A 25,997-nucleotide genomic window follows, 5' to 3' on the forward strand; every position below is an offset into this window, starting at 1 on the left:
TCGCCTGAGTACGAATACCTCATAAGCTGCAGATCATAATATGTACCAAGAGCGTTTTCATCGACAGTAAGTCAAAAGTTTGGACACACCTACTCATTCAAGGGTTTTTCCTTATTTTTACTATTTTCTTCATTGTAGAATAATAGTGAAGACAACAAAAGTATGAAATAACACATATTGAATCATGTAACCAAAAAAGTGTTAAACAAATCAAAATATATTTTAACATTTGAGATTCTTCAGAGTAGCCACATTTTGCCTTGATAACAGCTTTGCACACTCTTGGCATTCTCTCAACCAGCTTCATGAGGTAGTCACCTGGTATACATTTCAATTAACAGGTGTGCCTTGTTAAAAGTTATTTGGGGGAATTTCTTTCCTTAATGCATTTGAGCCAAATTCTATAGTAAGTACTGTAGTGTTCTATAGTTATTTTTTTATGTGGGCAGGATGATGGATAATATAACAAGCGGTTGTCACCTGACGGGGAGCCCCTGCTCTTCAGAGAGCGGTACAGCTCCAAACCTTGGTAAGGGGACACTCTCCTGTCTTTACCCCCCAGCATCAGGAGCACTGGGGCCTTGATCTGGACACAGACGGACGAAACCAAATGATATGCTTGTCTCTGACAGCTATAGGGGAGTGTGTTTGTATTTGTGTGCATGAACCTCAAACCTGAGGTGCGTAGGTGATGGGGGATTTCTGGAGCATGGTGGTGAGAGCCTCTGGGGTGGGCAGCTGGTCATAAGAGTACTGCAGCCCCACACTAGAGTAACGCCTAGGAAAGGTAGAGGGAGACACAGGACATCTATCCATCAACCAACCAATTAATCACATTGTATTTGCATAGTACTTGTATTTTTATTTATTTATTATTTTACAGTATCTTAAATATGCAGTGCACACACTTTCCATCCCCCAACTAGTGCACTACAATTAGTGTTTTACAGTCTCATTTAGGACTCCCCAGTCCTATACACTGATACACAGAGACAGTGTCAAGTCTCACCAGTCCACGATGTCACTGGTTCCCAGTAAGGTGGCAGCGTTGATGACTGGGTTCCTGACGGCACACGCCTTGTAGAAGTCTGGGAACTGGCCAATCAGGTGGCAGGCCAGGAAGCCTCCGTGGGACCCACCCATCACCACCACTTTATCAGGGTCAAGGGTTAAGAGCTTCTCAGCAGTTTGGTCAGCAAGGGCAGTTAGCACAGCCCTCTGGGAATGATAGTTAGGAAGAGGTTAGTTGAACAAGGTGTGTTAGTAGTATTGAGTTAGAACAAAAATTAGCAACCTGACTGACACCCTGGGTTGAAACACTGTTGTAGTCATTTTCAGCTGAGAGCTCACTCGGTACCTGCACATCCTTGACGTCTTGGCTGCCGATGTTACCGGCCAGAGAGAGGATGCTGTCCTGGCCAAAGCCAGTGGAACCCCGGTAATTCACTACAAAACAGAGCGAGAAAAATATTCTAACAGTGGATACCAGTGTGTGTGGGTATGAGCCAAGGAGGAAGTCCACTATCTTACCCATGAGTACAGCAAAGCCCAGTTTGACCAGGACTGCTGTAGTGACATTCCACTCCGCAAAGAACTGGGAGTGCGGCCCACCTGGGAAAGAACACAAGCTTCAGTGAGTCCTCCGTGATCTCTTTCATAGATCAGTTCCCATATACATAAAAGCATCTCAGAATAGGAGTGCCGATCTAGGATCAGTTTTTATACAAATTAAATATACAGCGAAGATTTGATCCTAGACCAGTGCTCCTACTACGAGACGCTTTATGAATACGGGCCCAGGAGCTAGATTCTCCAGAGGTTTCTCTCACCATGGACAAACACCACCAGAGGAACCTTGGTGCGTGACGGAAGGTGGTTTGTCGTAACCAGCAGGGCCCCGAAGTCTAGGCCAGCTGCATAAGAGACACACAACTTACTTCATTTTATTGTTCTCAAGGACATGCAGTTATGGCAACCAGACAAGTTGTAAACCACTATTGACTGACTCACAGTACTCTGGGTTCTCCTCCTGGGGTGTAGGGCTGACGTCCAGAACATTGACGATAGCACCAAGTAGACACGACTCGCCCAGATGGTCCCAGGACACCTCCCCCTCCCCCCAGCCAACGGAAGAAAAGCCACTACCTGCAATGACAATGCATATATGACCAGTATGGGAGGGGGGGGGGGGGGGGGTAACCTAAATGACCAGTATAGGGGGGGGTAACCTAAATGACCAGTATAGGGGGGGGGGGGGGGGGTAACCTAAATGACCAGTATAGGGGGGGGGTAACCTAAATGACCAGTATAGGGGGGGGGTAACCTAAATGACCAGTATAGGGGGGGTAACCTAAATGACCAGTATAGGGGGGGGGGTAACCTAAATGACCAGTATAGGGGGGGGGGTAACCTAAATGACCAGTATAGGGGGGGGGGTAACCTAAATGACCAGTATAGGGGGGGGGGGTAACCTAAATGACCAGTATAGGGGGGGGGTAACCTAAATGACCAGTATAGGGGGGGGGGGAACCTAAATGACCAGTATAGGGGGGGGGGGGGGGTAACCTAAATGACCAGTATAGGGGGGGGGGGGGGGTAACCTAAATGACCAGTATAGGGGGGGGGGTAACCTAAATGACCAGTATAGGGGGGGGTAACCTAAATGACCAGTATAGGGGGGGGTGTAACCTAAATGACCAGTATAGGGGGGGGGGTAACCTAAATGACCAGTATAGGGGGGGTAACCTAAATGACCAGTATAGGGGGGGGGGGTAACCTAAATGACCAGTATAGGGGGGGGGTAACCTAAATGACCAGTATAGGGGGGGGGGTAACCTAAATGACCAGTATAGGGGGGGGGGGGGGGGTAACCTAAATGACCAGTATAGGGGGGGGGGGGGGTAACCTAAATGACCAGTATAGGGGGGGGGGGGTAACCTAAATGACCAGTATAGGGGGGGGGTAACCTAAATGAGCAGTATGGGGGGGGGTAACCTAAATGACCAGTATGGGGGGGGGGGGTAACCTAAATGACCAGTATTAGGGGGGGGGGGGGGGGTAACCTAAATGACCAGTATAGGGGGGGGGGGGGTAACCTAAATGACAGTCGTAGGGGGGGGGGGGGTAACCTAAATGATCAGTATAGGGGGGGGGTAACCTACATGTTTTCCACTAAGCCCATGGAGTTGCTAACTAAATATAAAAGTAGCCAGGTGGGATCGCCCGGGCCAGGTTGGTTAATAATTTTCTGGGAAACAAGCTCTATTTTGGTGGCCTCCATACCTTGATTCCATCCGAAATACTCAGCGAATTATTGAATACTTTTGAGTTTACCTCCCAAATTTGATTTTTTGGTGGTATTGTTAAAATTAAAATGACTGAAAATGGATGAATCTAGTGTATTGCTATTTTGATAAATATTGTCTTGGCTTAGACAATAAAGACTATTTTTAATTAAGAAAAGAAAACCGTATTTTTTATCCAGTCTTCTCTTGAGATTAAAGAATTTTACGGGTAAGATAAGAATTGCCACAATGTTTGTTCTTCAAATTAAGTAAATAAAATATAAATTAAGATAATTTGTCTAAGTTACATTTTAAATCAAGAAATTGTGTGACGAGCCCTTCTTCAATGTAAAAAATGGCTCTAAAATAGTATATATTTGAATAAATGACAATTCACAAGGAAAGTTGCAAACACTTATTGAAATTCTTCCACTAATTAACTGTCGTCAGTTACGTCATTTATTGAAGAAAAAAACACTTGTTTAATGACCTGACCCACAGATTCTTCTTATATTAATCTTTTAAGAGTTTGTTGACTTCCACAGGCATAAAGTTCCCTTATAAGAGGCATTTTCTCAGCAATCTGCGATACAGGTATAATTGAAGAATGAAGCAGCAGTTGACTACTCCATTGTCAACACTTTGATTAAAATCAGTAGACATAGATCAACATATTTGAAAATAACATATGCATCATTAGCTTTGGAAATAAATCAATAAGTTCTCTTTCGGACCAGAGTGAGGCTATCGTTTCACTAGCCTACCTATTTTTCTGCAGTGAGGATTCACCATATTCATCGAACGTTATCATTTAACTGCAGTTAATCACCACACAAAACTACCACTATGCGAATGAAGCCAAATCAACTCTTACCGATGCGATTCGATAAACTGAGTGACTCGTCAGTAGCCTAACATCACTGTCTGTCAAGTCCTGATAAGAGTTCATATCGAAAATACAAACGAGATCTTTAGTTTACTTGTCCCGATGCGATATGGTTGTATGATTTATGAACGGCAAGGATATGAGATTGACTTTTTCAGTTAGACAACATTTATGAGCCAAGCTTGTTGTTCGTCAATCAAATCACAGCTCTGCCATACCAAGCAAAGAGCAGTAAATGCTCATGGAGTGAAACTGGAAAAAAAAGGACTTCAAAGTTGTTTTACTGTCGAGGCAAATGAATTGTAGGCAGATCATTGGAGATGTGGTTGTCTTACTAAGATGTCAGTTTTTTTATTAACATGGACATGATCTTTAACCCTAGACTGCAGTTACTGCCTTCTTGCTTGATACACCAAATGAAATGCGTTTCCATGATGATTTGGTTTAACAAACGTGTTCCCTAGTTGCGCAGTGATTGGCTCAGTGTCCTGTCACTCATGGGGACATTATGTCAAGGCAAAATCTAAAAGGTAGAGTTCCAAAACTCAAGCCCTTTGGGTGCCGTCATAGGCTGCATTCCAACACTTAAGACACATCCTTTCTCCTCAGCCCTAAAATGAAGTGGACACTTCTGATGACGTTATGATTGCACGTCTACTTATATTAACTATATATTTATTCATGTATGATAGCTAGCAAATTAATTAGCTAACTAGCGTTAGCCTGCCTAGCTGGAACTTCTGAATGAACATTTATTTCTACAATTTCCAAAGCTAACAAAACAAAACATTTACTTTTTTACAAGACGTGTTGGTGTATTAGCAGCACAATTTCTAACTTATTTACATTTGTTTTTACTTACACTGTTGACTCCATATTGACCTTGGGATTTTGGCTGACTTTTCTTAGCGGATGTACCATCATCGCAAATTGAATTATGGGGCATTTCAGGCCCGAAGTGAACATAATTGCACACCCGCAAATTCCATTAAAACGAGGGCTGAGGGGCTTACGTTGCAAACTTCCCTTGCTTGGCTAATCATTTGGACCGACAAATATGGCCACGGGGATTCCCCCAAGGGCATAAGGCGAGGGTAAGTGGACGAGGGTGTGTCTTTTATATGTTTGAAACGCAGCCATTGAGTTACATTAGAAGTGTCCATCCAAGAAGGCTCAAGGTCATTGGCCACAGATAAAATGACGTCAAATCACATTATATCTGCCGTAGCTTTGATTGGACTGATCATGTCAACGTCATACTTAGCTAGCAGTCATCATGAATTAAGTCGACAATCTACTGGCAAATCCTTGTCATATGAGAAATTATGATAAAACTTAGCGGTGCTCGTCGGCCATTGGACATAAACATTACACACCAAGTTGGAAATCGCTAATTCAACAATGAGTGGTTTGGAAGGAATCAGTGGCTAACTGCAAGCATTGCAAAGCAATTACTAGCCTGATATTCAGTGGGGTGGGTGTTTAAAAGGATAAACATTCAACACGATGGGCTAGAAAAGGTTGAATACATTGGCCATGCTGTCAATCCAGCGTTACTTCTGCAGCATTCAAAACAACTGGAAACTCGGAAATGGGAAATCTCAGACATGTTTGTTGAAGCAAGTCAGCCATATCAGCTATTATTTTTTAAAGGCAGTAAATGAGGCTGAATGAACGGTTTCGCTGCCAGACAAGGCTCCGCTGATAGCCAGGTGTAACAGTGGTAAGGATTCACTCTGTGGTGCTGAAAAGAAAGCTCTCTAGTTGGGACAGCTTTTAATGGCTGGTACGGAATTCATGTAACGTATCGAACACAAACACATGGAAACCACATGTTTGACTGTTCCATTCATTACAATGAGCCCGTCCTCCTATAGCTCCGGCCACCATCCTCCTCTGTGCTCTCTCCCTCCGTGTAAAGAAATGTGACTGCAAGCACAGTGTACACAACACACACACCCAGGAGGTACAGATGAGACCGTCAAACCAGCAGACCGTCAAACCAGCAGACTGTCCCTGTCGTCGGTCACTTTCTGACTGACACACGCTATGAGATGCATATCATTCATTTTAGTGGGAGAGGGCTCATGAACTTTTTTTTATGACTTGTGAATTGTAAAAAGTAGCATAGTTAATTTAAGTGGAAAAAGTACCCGGCTGAAAATTAGTGTAACCGGCTGTATAGTCGACAGCCGGCGCTAGTGGAACACACTGTAACCTCAATGCCCAGCCCTCTGTATAGGGGTAACCTCAATGCCCAGCCCTCTGTATAGGGGTAACCTCAATGCCCAGCCCTCTGTATAGGGGTAACCTCAATGCCCAGAGCGATATATGAATGACCACAATACTGTATTACCAGGCGTGGGGCCTCGTTCAGATGGGAACAGTGGACCACCATGAGGTCATTCTGGATGGTGAGCAGCTTCCAGCTCCCAAATTTCTCAGCTGAGTGGAGAGAGAAAGATTGAACGGTTTGCTACAGCTCGGACTAGTTTCAGTTGACGAAGCTGGAGATGAAAACCTAACAGACTAATAATCATATAAAGGAGAGCTTACGGGCAGACATGCGGGTTACTCTCCTAGTGGTCCTGTCCACTACAAAGAGGTCCTGGGAGAGAGGGACAGATGGGAAAGTGAGATCATGGAGTACAAAGTTGTGTCCGCTTGTGTGCATGTTCACACTATACCCTCCAGTTCCTCCGGGCACTACTGAAGACCACTCTCTGGCTGTCTGACGCCCAGCATCGAGGTGGCAAAGCCTCATACAGCCCAGCAAAACTCATCTAGGGACAGACAAAAGGGGGGGGGCACAGGAACGGGGATTGATAGATAATGTCCGGGAAGGAAATGGGTGAGAACCAAGAGATGGAAAGTGCAGTAGGAAATGGGGTGCCATTCGATGTCAAGTTCAAAATGTTGCGTTAAAGTTATTCAAATTCTGTACCTTTCTTTGGCCTATTGACTACGTCCACCAGCACCGAGATCTTCCTTGTCTCCAGGTCATACTGTGGACAGAGAGAAGGTAAGGATATAACAGTATAACAGTGCAGAATACCACCAGCGAAGCATAAGCAGCACTCCCCACTGACCTCCAGACCATCCTTGCTTCTTTCTGATAAGGCGGGTAACGGCTCCTTATTGAAGGGGCTGGGAGCAGGGGTCTGGAGGTAACGCTGAGGACTAGGGGCTAGGCTGGGAGCGGGGGTCGGGAGGTAACGCTGAGGACTAGGGGCTAGGCTGGGAGCGGGGGTCGGGAGGTAACGCTGAGGGACTAGGCTGGGAGCGGGAGGGTAACGCTGAGGACTAGGGGCTAGGCTGGGAGCAGGGGGTAACGCTGAGGACTAGGCTGGGAGCGGGGGTCGGGAGGTCACGCTGAGGACTAGGCTGGGAGCGGGGGTCGGGAGGTCACGCTGAGGACCAGGGGCTAGGCTGGGAGCAGGGGTCTGGAGGTCATGCTGAGGACTAGGCTGGGAGCGGGGGTCGGGAGGTAACGCTGAGGACTAGGCTGGGAGCGGGGGTCGGGAGGTAACGCTGAGGACTAGGGGCGGGGGTCGGGAGGTAACGCTGAGGACTAGGCTGGGAGCGGGAGGTCACGCTGAGGACTAGGCTGGGAGCGGGGGTCGGGAGGTAACGCTGAGGGCTAGGCTGGGAGGTAACGCTGAGGACGAGGCTGGGAGGTAACGCTGAGGACGAGGCTGGGAGGTAACGCTGAGGACGAGGCTGGGAGGTAACGCTGAGGACGAGGCTGGGAGGTAACGCTGAGGACGAGGCTGGGAGGTAACGCTGAGGACGAGGCTGGGAGGTAACGCTGAGGACGAGGCTGGGAGGTAACGCTGAGGACGAGGCTGGGAGGTCACGCTGAGGACGAGGCTGGGAGGTCACAGCTGAGGACGAGGCTGGGAGGTCACGCTGAGGACGCGGCTGGGAGGTCACGCTGAGCCGAGGCTGGGACGGTGAACGCTGAGGACGAGGGTGGGAGTTAAGCTGAGGACGAGCTGGGAGGTTAAGCTGAGGATAGGCTGAGAAACGCTGAGGACTAGGTGGGCCTGGGAGCGGGAGAACGCTGAGGGACTAGGCTGGGAGCGGGGGGTCGGGAGGTAACGCTGAGGGCTAGGATGGGAGGTAACGCTGAGGACGAGGCTGGGAGTAACGCTGAGGACCAGGCTGGGAGGTGGTAACGCTGAGGACCAGGCTGGAGGTAACGCTGAGGACCAGGCTGGGAGTAACGCTGAGGCCTTAGGCTGGGAACGGGAGGTAACGCTGAGGACTAGGCTGGGAGCGGGAGTAGGTAACGCATGAGGACTAGGCTGGGAGCGGGAGGTAACGCTGAGGACTAGGCTGGGAGCTAGGGTAACGCTGAGGACTAGGCTGGAGCGGGGGTAACGCTGAGGACTAGGCTGGGAGCGGGGGGTAACGCTGAGGACTAGGCTGGGAGCGGGGGTCTGGAGGTAACGCTGAGGACTAGGGGCTAGGCTGGGAGTGGGGGGGTAGGGTCTGGACTGGGGTCTGGGAGTTGGGAGGCTGGAGGTCAGGCTGGGGACTCACCTGCTGCATGCTGAGACAATGGCTGTGGGGCCAAACACCTGTCCCTCAGGTACACCAGGTAGCGTCACATCAGGGCTCAGACGGGGGGACGAGACTGAGCTGGTGTCCCCAGACAGACACTCTGTGTAAGGAGAAACAAGGGGTTGCAGGTTGGAGGTTTGAGAGGAGGAAAGAGAAGCTTTGTTGTTAATTCGCTGTGAATTAACAAGTTGATTACCATGACAATGACACAGGAACTACTCACCACAGTTTCCTTCCAGGTCCAGACAAAACAGAGCTGACCTGAAACCAGAAGCTCTCATTTTAGTCTTACTAAAATAACACATAAGGGCATATCTTGATCAGTCTATTACTCTGGAATATTGATTAGTGAGATGACGTAAACATAGTAGACTACACAGGCTGTTCCTTACCTCCTATTGGAGCAGAACCTCAGGCCCAGTCTGAAGGGCTCATGCCACCAGCCCACAAAAACACAGACTCGCCATCATGGGCCCAGAGACCCTGTGTTAACCAGACAGACAATCAGCATGACAACAATTACTGTACATTTACATTTCATGGCATAACATGATATTACATAGAATTACATGACTATAAGACATGTCATGTGACTGGTGATCTTTACAGTGAAGTTGCAAATACCATACGATGCTCTGCTAATGCCTTTATTGGTGTGTGTGTGTGGGTGTGTGAGGCCCCGTTTGTGCTCACCTGGCCTGGGGACACGTGTGACGGGACACCCTGCAGCACTGTTACCGTGCCCTTGGCCACGTCGGCCACACACAGCACTGGGACACTTTTACTGGTCAAGCCTTCCCCCCAGTCCTCCCAGTACACACTCTTATCCTGATGCACAACAGGGGAAAGGAAGGGTGTTGAAGCCATGAAAAAAGAATAGAAATAAACACTGGATCATGTTTACGCAACATAGCAGCCATCCTAAGAGTACTTCCAGAACCACCCGAGTGCCACTTTAAGGACTACATCCAACTGAATGTATGGCTAAACATACAAAGACAAGTAATAGAGGAGAAGTGATCAGGGTGTTTCTGATACCTTCTCAGAAGGGCCTTCCGAGGGCCCTGCTCTTGGCTCTCCAGCTGATGGGCTGGAGGCTGAAGCATATGACTCTCCTATAGACCTTTTCCCCTCAGCTACATACAGCAGCCTGCTCTCACATGTAGACCAGGCCAGGCAGCCAAACTGAGCTGCACACAAAGACAGACGGCGAACAAGAGACAAAGACAGACCGACATGGAGAGAGAGTGTGGCTGATGAATTCAAGCAAATGGCGCCGATTAGGTCCACAGTGGACAGGTCTAGCATCGGACAGAATACTCAGAGCACCATAGGCATTAAAACCACCCAGGAAAAGGCCTTACCATCCTCATACACTCTCCCATGTTTGGTTGAGAGCTGAGAGATCGAGGATCTTTTTTAGACACCTGTCGCTCCATACCTGAAAATGAACAGACCCTATTAAAGTTAAAGCAAACAAATACGCACCGTATGGGGGTGGGTGAAGGAATTTAGCCAAATGATGACGGACACACCCAGACTACGCCATCCTTACCTCCAGGAACTGTTGTACCACAACCTGACCGCTGGTTACCCTGACAACCGCCTTCAGATCTCCAGACAGGGAATAGGAACTCAGAAATCTATTTGAGCAGGAAGGAAGAAAGCTTTGAAAATGGCAGCTCAGAGAAAGACCTCTCGCGTCTTTATTAAATACCTCCCCTATATAATCATCTTACACATTACGTCATCAACACCAGACACTGGGATGGAGAATGAGTGGTGGGGGAGTGTTAATGTGTCCGTCTGTCTACTTACTCGCCGTGTAAAAGGCTGCAGGGGCTTGGTGGTTGGATGTTTATGTCGGTCTCTTGTCTGTAGTTTTGAATCAGTGTCCACTGCTGGGCATAGTGCAGTCTGGCTCCCCGGACTGTCTCAGTCTGACTCCACTCTGATAGGCGCAGGTGAAGGAGAGGTTAATAACTAGGATTATTATTTTATTTTTTTCATCAATAGATTTAAAAAGTAATTTGAACTATTTTTTTCCCAACCAAACAAACATAATAGCATACGTGCAGTCAAAATGTTTTTTATGGGTACCAATTTGTCTGCTGTTCAGTGTTCTTTAGTGTGTGTGTGTGTGTGTGTGTGTGTGTGTGTGTGTGTGTGTGTGTGTGTGTGTGTGATGTATAGAGGGCTAATGCCCAAAAGCCTGTTAAAGCATGGGCAGCACCACTGAGGCCTTTGAGAATGATAGAGGCCTCTAGTGACCAAAAGGTAGCATTGAAGGCTTCCGCCATTTTAACGTCAGCAACTGGGTGGTACTTCACACTTAATTGGCTGATCCTGTTGGAGTCATGTTCATCCAGGTCATCAGGAGGGATCCGGCCAATCGTGAAGAAAATTGACTACTTCAAAATGGAGATAGCCTCAATGGTGAAGGCAAATGCTGTCATAGACGCTATTGTCACAGATAGAACAATGAGTCAGATATTTCCCTGGATGTATACATGTGAAGCATCCGGTTGGCGTTTCCACACACTACCAAATATGGTAGTGAGGAAGCCCAGCACTGGGAAAAGACGGAGCAAGATGGATTTTGGCCAAAATTATGCAAATATTCTCATCAATGAAACATTTGATCGCCATACAGTTTTCTGTTTCCAAAACTAGAATCTGTAACAAACAGTGGACTGCATTTTGTAGACTTTACCCTTTACCAAAAATTATGTTGTTTAGAAGGAGTGCAGGGGTGAATTGAGTTATTGCACACTCACAACAAAGTAGGCGTTCCTTAACGGAAATACGCTAATAAATACTAGAGCGAGCCAATAGGATCTTACTAGCTCGTGCTTGGCTCTGCCCACGTCCTTGCTCGTTCTGCCCACTATGATTAATTTGCTCAAATTGGAAATTACCCAAAAAAATGAGGGGAGTTTGCCCCACCAAGATTTACATGCTAAAAACCGCCAATGAGCATGAGAAAGTACAATTTCTGGCACATTAATTTATATTCGAAGTGGATTTCGACTCATCGTTACCGCATTATATGGGACGTGCAAATTGACTCACATAGACGATGAAGGAGCATCATGCTCTCTCAGAGGAGGCTGGTAGGAGGAACTACAGGAAGACGGGCTCATCGTAATGGCTGGTACGGAATTCATGTAACGTATCAAACACAAACACATGGAAACCACATGTTTGACTGTTCCATTCATTACAATGAGCCCGTCCTCCTATAGCTCCGGCCACCATCCTCCTCTGTGCTCTCTCCCTCCGTGTAAAGAAATGTGACTGCAAGCACAGTGTACACAACACACACACCCAGGAGGTACAGAGAGACTGTCAAGCCAGCAGACCGTCAAGCCAGCAGACCGTCAAGCCAGCAGACCGTCAAGCCAGCAGACCGTCAAGCCAGCAGACCATCCCTGTCGTCGGTCACTTTCGGACTGACACACACTATAAGATGCATATCATTCATTTTAGTGGGAGAGGGCTCGTGAACTTTTTTTCTGATTTATGAATTGTAAAAAAGTAGCATAGTTAAATTGAAGTGGAAAAAGTACCCGGCTGAAAATTTGTGTAACCGGCTGTACAGCCGACACTAATGGAAAACACTAACCTAAATGAGCACAGCGTTATATAGGCGTACCCTGAATGTCCAGAGCTCTGTAGAGTCGTAACCTGAATGTCCAGAGCTCTGTCGAGGCGAACCTGAATGTCCAGAGCTCTGTAGAGGCGTAACCTGAATGTCCAGAGCTCTGTAGAGGCGTAACCTGAATGTCCAGAGCTCTGTAGAGGCGTAACCTGAATGTCCAGAGCTCTGTAGAGGCGTAACCTGAATGTCCCAGAGCTCTGTAGAGGCGTTAACCTGAATGTCCAGAGCTCTGTAGAGGCGTAACCTGAATGTCCAGAGCTCTGTAGAGGCGTAACCTGAATGTCCAGGAGCTCTGTAGAGGCGTAACCTGAATGTCCAGAGCTCTGTAGAGAGGCGTAACCCTGAATGTCCAGAGCTCTGTTAGAGGCGTAACCTGAATGTCCAGAGCTCTGTAGAGGCGTAACCTGAATGTCCAGAGCTCTGTAGAGGCGTAACCTGAAGGTCCAGCAGCTCGTAGGGTAACCTGAATGTCCAGAGCTCTGTAGAGGCGTAACCCTGAATGTCCAGAGCTCTGTAGAGGCGTAACCTGAATGTCCAGAGCTCTGTAGAGGCGTAACCTGAATGTCCAGAGCTCTGTAGAGGCGTAACCTGAATGTCCAGAGCTCTGTAGAGGCGTAACCTGAATGGCCAGAGCTCTGTAGAGGCGTTAACCTGAATGTCCAGAGCTCTGTAGAGGCGTAACTGAATGTCCAGAGCTCTGTAGAGGCGTAACCTGAATGTCCAGAGCTCTGTAGAGGCGTAACCCTGATGGCAGAGCTCTGTAGAGGCGTAACCTGAATGTCCCAGAGCTCTGTAGAGGCGTAACCTGAATGTCCAGAGCTCTGTAGAGGAGTAACCTGAATGTCCAGAGCTCGTAGAGGCGTAACCTGAAGGTCCAGAGCTCTGTAGAGGAGTAACCTGAATGTCCAGAGCTCTGTAGAGGCGTAACCTGAATGTCCAGAGCTCTGTAGAGGCGTAACCTTTAATGTCCAGAGCTCTGTAGAGGCGTAACCTGAATGTCCAGAGCTCTGTAGAGGCGTAACCTGAATGTCCAGAGCTCTGTAGAGGCGTAACCTGAATGACTAGAGTGGTGGAAATGACATTGCTCTGGTCTATCTTGGGTTAGTTATAGAAATCTTTGCTATAATGGCACAGACACAAGATGAGTCCTCTATGTATCTCTATGGTAGCAGCAGAGACAGAGGAAGCGAGAAACCCCACACCCTAATTGTTTCTGGTTACATTAGTCAGTCATTGTAATAAGAATTTGTTCTTAACTGATTTGCCAAGTTAAATAAAGGTTAAATAAAAAAATCTAAAAATACACCCTTTCAGTTTGTTATCCAACTCAGATGCAGATGAAAATTGACTACTTCAAAATGGTGATGGCCTCAGGCGCAACCTGTGGTTTCACAGACACCATAGTGGGACAGTTACAACGTTGCGATCTCTGTGTGTGTGTGTGTGTGCGTGTGCGTGTGTGTGTGTGTGTGTGTGTGTGTGTGCGCGCAGTGTCTCACCTGTACATAAAGTGAAACTCGTGCCGTTTAATAGTGCCATGTAGTCATTCGCCGTCACGAAGGCAGAAATAGGGGTGGGATACCCACTAATTTCGCGGGTACAAAGTGCTGATAGCGTCGGGTTCCATTCGTGCCTAGGTGCAGTAGCGTTAGTTAGACATGCAGCTAGAAACTGTTTTTGGGAACACTTTTACAGTGCATTAGCTAGCTAACTAATCACTTTCATCGATTACAGGTGATAATAAAGCCATGTGACTGCATGCGTTCAACAAACGAACATTATGTATCAGCTTCATTTTAACGGTTAGATAGACGAATGTTAAGATAAACGTAGATGGAACACAAATGTCCATTTTGAGCTAAAGTGGTACTTCTAAATCTGTGAAAAAAAGAACAATAGTTGTCTTTTACCAGGAACTCCATGTCTACACGACGGCCGATACCATTTCATACAGGGGCTGATGGAAGAGACCAAACGCAAGGCGGCAGCAGCAACACATTTTGTAGGATTCACAAAGGAAGTGATTAATGGCGCCTTGGGATTTCACCCCAACTCTGACGTCATCCCATTGAAGTTGAAATTTAAAACGATCGGGAGGTCCAAAGAATCCCAGATAGCACTAACCATTGAAAAAAATAAATAAACATCTCCTGCCCCATCCAATCCCACCATTTGAATCCCAAAGATAATTCGTAAAATCCAAATAACTTCAGAGATCTTCATTGTAAAGGGTTTAAACTGTTTCCCATGCTTGTTCAAGGAACCATAAACAATTAATGAACACACACCTGTGGAACGGTTGTTAAGACACTAACAGCTTACAGACGGTAGGCAATTAAGGTCTTAGTTATGAAAACTTAGGACACTAAAGAGGCTTGTCTACTGACTCTGGAAAAACACCAGAAGAAAGATGCCCAGGGTCCCTGCTCATCTGCGTGAATGTGCCTTACGCATGCTGCAAGGAGGCCTGAGGACTGCAGATGTGGCCAGGGCAATAAATTGCAATGTCCGTACTGTGAGACGCCTAAGACAGCGCTTACAGGGAGACCGGACGGACGGCTGATCGTCCTCGCAGTGGAAGACCACGTGTAACAATACCTGCACAGGATCGGTACATCCGAAACATCACACCTGCGGGACAGGTACAGGATGGCAACAACAGCCTGAGTTACACCAGGAATGCACAATCCCTCCATCAGTGCTCAGACCGTCCACAATAGGCTGAGAGGCTGGACTGAGGGCTAGTGGGCGGGGTTATATCCTTCCTGTTTGGCCCTGTCCGGGGGTATCATCGGATGGGGCCACAGTGTCTTCTGATCCCTCCTGTCTCAACCTCCAGTATTTATGCTGCAGTAGTTTATGTGTCGGGGGGCTAGGGTCAGTCTGTTACATCTGGAGTATTTCTCTTGTCTTATCCGGTGTCCTGTGTGAATTAAATATGCTCTCTCTAATTCTCTCTTTCTCTCTTTCTTTCTTTCTCTTGGAGGACCTGAGCCCTAGGACCATGCCTCAGGACTACCTGGCATGATGACTCCTTGCTGTCCCCAGTCCACCTGGCCGTGCTGCTGCTCCAGTTTCAACTGTTCTGCCTGCGGCTATGGAACCCTGACCTGTTCACCCGGACGTGCTTGTTGCACCCTCGACAACTACTATGATTATTATTATTTGACCATGCTGGTCATTTATGAACATTTTAACATCTTGACCATGTTCTGTTATAATATCCACCTGGCACAGCCAGAAGAGGAATGGCCACCCCTCATAGCCTGGTTCCTCTCTAGGTTTCTTCCTAGGTTTTTGCCTTTCTAGGGAGTTTTTCCTAGGGAGTTTTCCTAGCCACCGTGCTTCTTTCACATGCATTGCTTGCTGTTTGGGGTTTTAGGCTGGGTTTCTGTACAGCACTTTGAGATATCAGCTGATGTACGAAGGGCTATATAAATACATTTGATTTGAATTTGATTGTAGGCCTGTTGTAAGGCAGGTCCTCACCAGACATCACCGGCAAACAACGTCGCCTATGGGCACAAACCCACTGTTGCTAGACCAGACAGGACTGGCAAAAAGTTGCTCTCACCCGAGTCGCGGTTTTGTCTCACCAGGGGTGATGGTCGGATTCGCGTTTATCTTCAAAGGAATGAACGCTACACCAAGGCCTGTACTCTGGAGCGGGATCAATTTGGAGGTGGAGGGTCCATCATGGTCTGGGTCGGTGTGTCACCGCATCATCGGACTGAGCTTGTCGTCATTGCAGGCAATCTCAACGCTGTGCGTTACAGGGAAGACCTCCTCCCTCATGTGGTACCCTTCCTTGCAGGCTCATCCTGACATGACCCTCCATCATGACAATGCCACCAGCCATACTGCTCGTTCTGTGCGTGATTTCCTGCAAGACAGGAATGTCAGTGTTCTGCCATGGCCAGCGAAGAGCCGGATCTCAATCCCATTGAGCCTGTCTGGGACCTGTTGGATCAGAGGGTGAGGGCGAGAGCCATTCACCCCCCCCCCCTAGAAATGTCTGGGACTTGCAGGTGCCTTGGTGGAAGAGTGGGGTAACATCTCACAGCAAGAACTGGCAAAGTCCATGAGAAGATGCACTGCAGTACTTAATACAGCTGGTGGCCACACCAGATACTGTTACTTTTGACCCCCCCTTTGTTCAGGGTCACATTCAATCTGTTAAGTCACATTTGTGGAACTTGTTGAGTTTGTCTCAATTGCTGAATCTTGTGTTCATACAAATATTTACACATGTTAAGTTCGCTGAAAATAAACGCAGTTGACAGTGAGAGGACGTTTCTTTTTTTGCTGAGTTTAATTGGTACCTTCTCATGCATTGCCTTTGGTATCTGCATTACAATGTCAACATTCAAATATGTTTTTTAAACCCACTTAAGGAAAATAATGAACAGATACAGCCTTGGTGTGAGTGTTTATTACATTTCATTTATCCATAATCAATTAATATGCCTAACCCTTTGGGTTATTACATAGCATTGCTTGTCAAAATACATCTCCATTGTTCAATGCACTCCTTGAATACCTACATATGCATTTGTATATTCACATATGCATTATTATGCACAACCAACCTGCATAAAATATACATGACAAATGACACCTTAATTCTCTTAGTCCTTTTCCCATATTTGAAGTCTAAAAATAACTTAATTTAAAAACCATACTGTTCTCCCACTTTCAATAAATTAGAAAGTAAAATACATTACCAAAAATGGTTTAGATGATCTTCCAAAATATTAATTAAAAAAAGGTACAATAAACTACCTTTTTGTTTTATTTTCAGGCATCTCATAGGTCAGTTTTATTGTGGTGTTAAATAAAATAAAACACGCGTTGCATTGTCTGCAAAGTCCCTGGTTTGGCAGCAGCCACTGGGTCCTGTGAGACGACGGGCACGGAGCAGGATGACAATTTGGGCCAGGGGGCTGTACAGGAGGGTGCAACGTCACAGAAGGTTCACTATAGAAATGTACTGTGTAAAACAGATAGGATTGTCTGCCATTTTGAATAGGAAATCATGTCAGCTCTGTTTAGTACATTGGTCTCCAACATTCCAGACCTTTTGCTTCAATGAATACACCCCAGTCTTCTTCTCCTCGGTCTTCGTCCTATATGGCTACGGCACGTTCCATCAATTCCTCACATCACATCTGCTCTCTTGTCCCTCACTTTGTTCCTTAGTTTAGTCCTGGCTTTGAATGCCGCTGAGTTGAACAGATGCTGTGAGAGGAAAATAAATCAACAGGTTAGACTTACACCCTTCAAAATAGAGAATGACAATATGGAGGGCAGTCTTGTGAAGACTTGGCAAACTCATAACATTCATGGTACTGCTAAATCAAAACGGACCAGTACATTTTGTTTAACCGACATGCATTTACACTGAACAAAAATAAACGCAACATGTAAAATGTTGGTCCCATGTTTCATGAGCTGAAATAAAAAATCCCAGACATTTTCCATTTGCACAAAAAGCTTATTTCTCTCAAATTCTGTGCAATTTATTATTATTTTTTTACATCCCTGTTAGTGAGCCCTTCTCCTTTGCAGAATAATCTTTCTACCTGACCGGTGTGGCATATAAAGAAACTGATTAAACAGCATGATCATTACGCAGGTGCACCTTGTGCTAGGGACAATAAAAGGCCACTTTAACCTGTTGGGGCTAGGGGGCAGTATTTGCACGGCCGGATAAAAAACGTACCCGATTTAAACTGGTTACTACTCTTGCCCAGAAACGAGAATATGCATATAATTAGTAGATTTGGATAGAAAACTCTAAAGTTTCTAAAACTGTTTGAATGGTGTCTGTGAGTATAACAGAACTCATATGGCAGGCCAAAACCTGAGAAGATTCCATACAGGAAGTGCCCTGTCCTGACAATTTGTTCTCCTTCTGTGGCATCTCTATCAAAAATACAGCATCTCTGCTGTAACGAGACATTTTCTAAGGCTTCCATTGGCTCTCAGAAGGCACCAGAAAGTGTAATGGGGTGTCTGCAGTCTCTGGGCGAAGTACAGCAGCTCTGTTTGTGAGTGGTCAGGCTGGGAACAGTGAGACTGAGAAGCGGGTTCATGAGAATTCTCAATTTTTTTTCTTTCAGCCTTTGAATGAATACAACGTCACCCGGTTGGAATATATCGCTATTTTACGAGAAAAATAGCATAAACATTGATTTTAAACAGCGTTTGACATGCTTCTAAGTACGGTAATGGAATATTTTGCTTTTTTTTGTCACGAAATGTGCTCGCGCACTCACCCTTCGGATACCTGACCTGAACGCACGAACAAAACGGAGCTATTTGAATATAACTATGGATTATTTGGAACAAAAAACAACACTTGTTGAAGTAGAAGTCCTGGGAGTGCATTCTGACGAAGAACAGCAAAGGTAATCCAATTTTTCTTATAGTAAATCTGAGTTTGGTGAGGGCCAAACTTGGTGGGTGTCAAATTAGCTAAGCCGTGATGGCCGGGCTATGTACTCAGGATATTGCAAAATGTGCTTTCGCCGAAAAGCTATTTTAAAATCTGACACCGCGATTGCATAAAGGAGTTCTGTATCTATAATTCTTAAAATAATTATGTATTTGTGGAACTTTAATCGTGAGTAATTTAGTAAATTCACTGGAAGTTTGCGATGGGTATGCTAGTTCTGAACATCACATGCTAATGTAAAAAGCTGTTTTTTGATATAAATATGAACTTGATTGAACAAAACATGCATGTATTGTATAACATAATGTCCTAGGAGTGTCATCTAATGAAGATCAAAGGTTAGTGCTGCATTTAGCTGTGGTTTTGGTTTTGTGACATATATGCTTGCTTTGAAAATGGCTGTGATTATTTTTGGCAGGGTACTCTCCTGACATAATCTAATGTTTTGCTTTCGCTGTAAAGCCTTTTGAAATCGGACAATGTGGTTAGATTAACGAGAGTCTTGTCTTTAAAATGGTGTAAAATAGTCAAATGTTTGAGAAATTGAAGTTATAGCATTTTTGAGGTATTTGTATTTCGCGCCACGCGATTCCACTGGCTGTTGACTAGGTGGGACGCAAACTGTTTTAGAGAATTTAGCAGTACGTCCGACCGGCCTCACAACTGCAGAGCACGTGTAACCACGCCAGCCCAGGGCGTCTTCATGTAGTGGATCGTCAATGAGGGGCTGCTAAGGAGTATTTCTGTCTGTAATAAAGTTATTTTGTGGGGAAAAACTCATTCTGATTGGCTAAGCCTGGCTCCCCAAAGGGTGGGCCTATGCCCTCCAAGGCCCACCCACTTGGCTGCACCCCTGCCCAGTCATGCGAAATCCATAGATTAGAGCCTAATGAAATGATTTTAATTGATTGATTTTCCTTATATGAACTGTAACTCAGTAAAATGTTTGAAATTGTTGCATGCTAAGTTGATATTTTTGTTCAGTATAATTAGACAGTGGAGATCTCACATGAAATGCACCATATGGTTGTTGAACAGGTTAAGTGGGTATTTGTCAGTGGTCGTGGTTTCATGACGAGGGGTTATGTGCCGGTGGGAGGTGTGTTTGGAGACAGTCATAGGCCATGGGGGTCACCTTCTCGAAACGAGAGATCTTGCTGGATTTGACAGACGAGTCCAGTATCAGGGGGGGTCCCAGGCCAAATATGTCCCTCAGCAGCGGGTTATACTAGAGAGACAAGACCAGGCACACCATTTAAAAACTAGCCATTTCCAACGGATAATTAAGAGGCAAGCAGCATCACAAAACCTTCCAGAAGATTTGATTAGAACATGCTGGTTGCAGAGATAGTCTCTTTATAGCATAGATATCAACTATATCCTACCAACACAGTTATAGACCTAGATGTTTGTTCAAACCTGAAGATGGTGTCTCACTCCAGACTCCAGCACCTCTTTGAAGGCGTCGTAGACCCTCCTGCGCATCCAGCTGTCGATGTAGATGCCCTCCACACCAAAGCGGATCTTCTCCTCGGAGAAGTCCTCGTTCTGCACGACATCGGGCAAAAAAGTCAATCAAAATCAACATTCCATATTTCTCTCAGTGACTGACCAACGGTCTCCAGTTACAGTGACTGGTCTGGTGTCATTTAAAAACCCTCGAGCAACGTTAGAACCTTGCACCGGTTAATGTTCAGGGTGAATCGTGGTTCCTCACCTCTATGTAATGTAGCACCTCTCTGAATATGGTGCGCTGTTTCCGTCCTGTCGTTCTTGGCACGGTGCTTGTTCCCGTCGGTGGCCTGGCCCTTCAGGCACTCACACAGCGTGTCCGCTGTCTTCAAACTCAAATTCCTACATAGAAAAACAAGGATCAGCAGGGATATTTCCCCCACTTCCTCTCCATGGGCTCTGCATTGCCTCCATATCGTGTTTGAGCTGCCGAGCGAGTACAACCAGGGCCTGTATTTACAAAGTGTCTGAGAACGTCGGTGCTGATCTCGGATCAGGTCCCCCCCATGTCCATGTAATCATATTCATTGTGGTCTAGAAGGCAAAACGGATCCTAAATCAGCACTCCTACTCATATGCTTGATACATACAGCCCCTGGTTGTTCATTAGGCAAAACATACCCTGTCTATATCTCTTCCCAGTTCAACAAGCAAGGCTATGGTCTCCCCCACAGCTATCCTGTAGTTCACGTCGCTGCTCTCCAGGCAGGCCTGTAGCTTGGGTAGATGTCTGAGCACAAGAGGAGACCGAGGACGTGAGCTGAGCAACGTGGCAGGTTTATATATTCAGATCCCGGTTGTGTCTCATATAGCACCCTATTCCCCATGTAGTGGCCATACAGTACACTTCTTTAGTCAAATATGCAGTACAGGACTACGGCACTAAATGGGGAACGGGGGTGTCATTTAAGACGCAGCCCCTGTGTGTCTGTGTGTGTCACTCACAGGTCCAGCAGCACATTAAGGCGGGAGGCGGGGCAGAGGGTGACGAGCAGGGCCCAGGCATGCAGGGCGGCGCTGTGGAGCCCTGGGGCACCGGCATTGGGGGTGGGCAGGGTGCCCTCGCGGTTGGGGTACGACATGGTGAATACACTCTCCAGGTGACTCATGGATTTCACCAAGTCCTGCCACAGAGGGAAAATGGAAAAATAATGACAGAGACAAAAGCGAGAGAGAAAGAGTTAACCATGCATTCAGATTCAATTTCTGGATCTTGATTTTCCATACTATTTTCAATACTGATTTTCTCTTTTCCAGCTACAGAGAAATAGAATGAAAAGGATTTCTAGAGAACCTCACCTCTCCGTCTTCCGCAGCAGAAACGTAGCAGCACATACCCAGCGCTCGGGCACACTGCAAGAGGGATGAACAACTTAAAAACGGCGACTTACAAGAATGCACTCTTAGTGGAAAAACTGCCGTCGACAACAGGAGTGTGACGAAGGCCAATGGTGACACTCACGCTCTGGCGGGCGGACACACTGGCACAGCCGTCAATCATGATGGCGCTGAGGACGGGCCGGAGGATCTTGAAACCCTCCTCACCCTCGTCCCCCCCGCCGAGCTGCACGCACAGCTGGGCGCACACTGTGGCCGCTGCAGCCTGCTCCTCTCCACCACCTGAGAGAGAAGAAAGGAGAGAAGGGACAGAAACAGAGTAGAGGGATGGAAAAGGGTGGAGGGGTAAGATCCCTTTTACAAGCTCGACAAGAGAAGTCAGGCTATCGCGGGACTTGGTCAATCAGAAGATCAACTGAATTCGTAGAGCCTAAATTCAGACTCGATGAAAGGTCCATTCTGGATAGAAATAGTTACATTTCAAGCCAAATAAAGGTACTGTAGAGTAATAGTCTAAGTCCTAATCATCTTTTCAAGTTTTGACTCAGGCCAGCGCACCTAAGTGATGTACGTTTGACTACATTTACCACCGTAATTCATAGACCCCAACCCACACACAGTGCTGTGGCGTCTCACCCTTGCGCAGGCTCCTCTCCAAGCAGTCGCTGACTGTGAGGCGTCTCTCTATCAGGAAGTCATAGAGCAGCTTGGAGGAAAAGGCCCCTCCCAGAGAATCTAGGGCTGCCAGGCGCGTCTTTGCACTGAGAGGGACGGGAGGAAGGGCCACGTCAGTACGTCTCTACACAGCTCTGCCTAACGCTGTCGTTACGAGAGGACAACTCTTACACCGTTGTTGAAGTATTCGCACCACTTGAGTTTTTACAGAGTGGGATTAGAGTGGACTTGTCATTTGTTTTTTGTCAACGATCTACACAAAATACTCTCTCAATGGAAAATGTGCAAAATCAAATAAAATCTACATATCATGAAAAATAAAACACTAATATATCTTGATTAGATTAGTATGCAGTCAATACATGTTAGAATCACCTTTGGCAGTGATTATAGCTGTGTCTTTCTGGGTAAGTCTAAGAGCTTTGCACACTTGGATTGTACAATATTTGCACATTAGCTTTAAAATTCTTTAAGCTCTCAAGTTGTTTGTTGATCATGCTAGACCGCCATTTTCAAGTCTTGCCATCGATTTTCAAGCAGATTTAAGTCCAAACTGTAACTAGGCCACTCAAAAACATTCAATGTTGTCTTGGTAAGCAACTCCAGTGTACATTTGGCCTTGTGTCTTAGGTTACTGTCCTGTGGAAGGGTGAATTTGACTCCTGGTGTCTGTTGGAAAGCAACAAACCAGGTTTTTCCTCTAGAATTTTGCCTGTGCCTAGCTCCATACCCATAACACCATGCAGCCACCACCATGCTGATGTGTTGTGTTGTGTTTGCCCCAAACATAATGCTTTATGTGCAGGACAAAGTCAATTTCCGTGCTACATTTTTGCAGTTTGACTTTAGTGTCTTATTGCAAACAGGATGCATGTTTTGTAATATTTTTTATTCTGTACAGGCTTCCTTCTTTCACTCTGTCAATTAGGTTAGTATTGTGGAGTAACTACAATGTTCTTGATCCATCCTCAGTTTTCTCCTATCATAGCCATTTAACTGTTTTAAAGTCACCATTGGCCTCATGGTGAAATCCCTGAGAGGTTTCCTTCCTCTCCGGCAACTGAGTTAGGAAGAACACCTGTATCTTTGTAGTGAATGGCTATACAGTCAGACTGGTCTCTCTACTACCGCATGGCAAGCGGGTACCGGGAGTGCCAAGTCTAGGACAAAAAGGCTTCTCAACAGTTTTTACCCCCAAGCCATAAGACTCCTGAACAGGTAACCAAATGGTTACCCAGACTATTTGCATTGTGTAAACATAATTCCACTTTGACATTACGGGATATTATTGTGTGTAGGCCAATGGCAAACAATGTAAATTAAATCAATTTTCGAATTCAGGCTTTAACGACAAAACGTGGAAAAAGTCAAGAGGTTTGAATACTTTCTGAAGACACCCCATGTTCCTAATGTCCATTTAGGAAAGTACTAGCAACATCGGTGGCTTTCCTTTTTTGTGCAGTTAGAATGTGTACAATAAGTCCTTTCATAAAAACATTTGAAATCCTGTGAGACGCACCTTTTGTCCATCAGGTTATCTATGCATTGTTTCAGCTTGTCCTCTGTCTCCTCCTGGGCAGTCTGTTCATCTACTGGTTCACCACCTCCCCCTGTGGTGGACAAGATAATGATGATGCTGTGTGTGTGTGTGTGTGTGTGTGTGTGTGTGTGTGTGTGTGTGTGTGTGTGTGTGTGTGTGTGTGTGTGTGTGTGTGTGTGTGTGTGTGCGCACCACCAGTGGCCTCGTCCACGACTGAAGCGCTCTCGCTGGCGCTGCTGTAGTGACTGAGCACGTCAGACGCCAGCTCATCATCACTGGCACCTGACTCGCCCTTTACCCCATTCCTCCCGCCTACGAGAACGAGAGAAGGAATTGAGGACAGAGAGGAGAGGAAGTGAGAGCAGGACAGAGGGACCAGAGGGGAGGGGGGGGGGAGAGAAGAAGAGTGAGCTCGAAGTGAACCTTGTCTCTGTCTGTGGCTTAGCTGTTGGTGTCCGTCAGTAATGATATCCCAGGAACCGCTCCTTATAGAGAGCAGGGTCTATTCTGCCCACGGTGCTGACACGAGCACATCCACGTAGCTAAACTGGAAATTGCTGTTCGTGTTGTTCTTGCGCCCAAGAAAGCGAAGGAAACTGAAACTAAATGACTATCGCCCCCGCACCACTCAGGTCTGTTACTATGAAGTGCTTTGAGAGGCGAGTTAGAGACCATATCACCTCCTTACACCCTTAAACCTTTTCAGCTTGATACCCAAATTAGAAACTAACCGTCCATACCGTGTCCCAAATCGTCCTCCATAGGCCCCAAACTAAGAAATAATTGTGTGATTATAGATGTATTCTCATAACTCGTGACCCACCTCTAACATGCCCAGGGCTCACTTTGATTCCCGAACCATAGTTTATGAAATCGCCAGTGCACTGCACACTGCCCTATCCCACTTGGACAAGAGAAATACCTATGTAAGAATGCTGTTCATCGACTACAGCTCGGCCTTCAACACCACAGTACCCTCTAAACTCATCACTACGCTCAGGGCCATGGTCAGAACCCGTCCCTGTGTAACTGGGTCCTGAACTTCCTGACGGTCCCGACACCAAGTGGTGAAGGTAGGCAACCCACACCGATCCCCAACACAGAGGCCCCACAAGGGTGGCGTGTTCAGCCCCCCTCCTGTACACCTATGACCGCGCACTTCTCAAACAAAATCATCAAGTTTGCTGACGACAACCGTGGTAGGCCTGGTTACCGTCAACGATGAGGAGACCGCTATAGGGCGTAGATGAGAGCCCTGGCAGACGGTGGAAGGAAAATAACCTCAGCCTCAACAAAATGAAGGATTGTGGACTACAGGAGACAGTAGAAAGCAAGCCCCCCCTCCACATCGACGGGGGCCGCAGCGGAGAGGGTCAAAAGCGTCAAGTTTCTCGGTGTGCTTATCACTAACAACCTGAAAACGGTCCCTTCACACAGTGTGGTGAAGAAGGGCCAACAGCGCCTCTTCAAACTCAGGAGGCTGAAGACTGGCTCGGGCCCTAAGACCCCTCACAAACTTCTACAGATGCACAATTGAGAGCATCCTGTCAGCCTGTATCACCGCCTGGTACGGCAATTGCACCATCCGCAACCGCAGGGGCTCCCCAAAGGGGTGGTACGGTCAGCCCGACGCGTCACCGGAGGCACACTGCCTGCCCTCCAAGAAGATCAAAGGACCCTCAGCTACCGAGCAAAGGCCTTTTCACCCCGCTACCATCTAGACGGCGGAGACAGAGCCGGGACCGAGTGACTGAGAAGCAGCTTCCATCTCCAGACCATCAGGCTGTTAAGCAGTCAACACTTGCAGCCCTCCGCCCAGTACCCTGCCCTGAAGCTTGAGACAACTGCCCTATGTACATACAGTCACGGAACACTGCTCGCTTAAATGTTTGACATACTACACTCTAGTCATGCCTCATCATATGTAACTTTGAATTTTTCGGGATTATGTGTATTGTTTTTGTTGTCGCTAGGTATTACTGCATTGTTGGATCTGGAAGCACAAGGATTTCGCTGCACCTGCGATAACATCTGCAAATCTGTGAATGCAATAAATGAATAACCTTTGATTTGATTCG

At 46.6% G+C, this 25,997-nt stretch overlaps 1 long non-coding RNA gene and 2 pseudogenes across 1 annotated transcript; all 3 read right to left on the reverse strand.

The window, feature by feature from the left end:
* Positions 1-372: 372 nt before the first annotated feature.
* LOC115187820 (acylamino-acid-releasing enzyme-like) lies at positions 373-13,988 on the reverse strand (annotated as a pseudogene).
* Positions 6,284-6,528, reverse strand: LOC115187817 (uncharacterized). The gene is made up of 2 exons (XR_003876136.1): positions 6,482-6,528; positions 6,284-6,450 (listed from the first exon to the last, which is right to left on the reverse strand). It is a non-coding gene; the product is annotated as an uncharacterized LOC115187817 (long non-coding RNA).
* A 3,498-nt stretch (positions 13,989-17,486) lies between the features above and the next one.
* On the reverse strand, positions 17,487-24,286 carry LOC115187816 (interferon-related developmental regulator 2-like; annotated as a pseudogene).
* Between the last annotated feature and the right edge of the window lie 1,711 nt (positions 24,287-25,997).

Source organism: Salmo trutta, unplaced genomic scaffold (genome assembly GCF_901001165.1).
Source record: "Salmo trutta unplaced genomic scaffold, fSalTru1.1, whole genome shotgun sequence".
NCBI classification, from domain to species: domain Eukaryota; kingdom Metazoa; phylum Chordata; class Actinopteri; order Salmoniformes; family Salmonidae; genus Salmo; species Salmo trutta.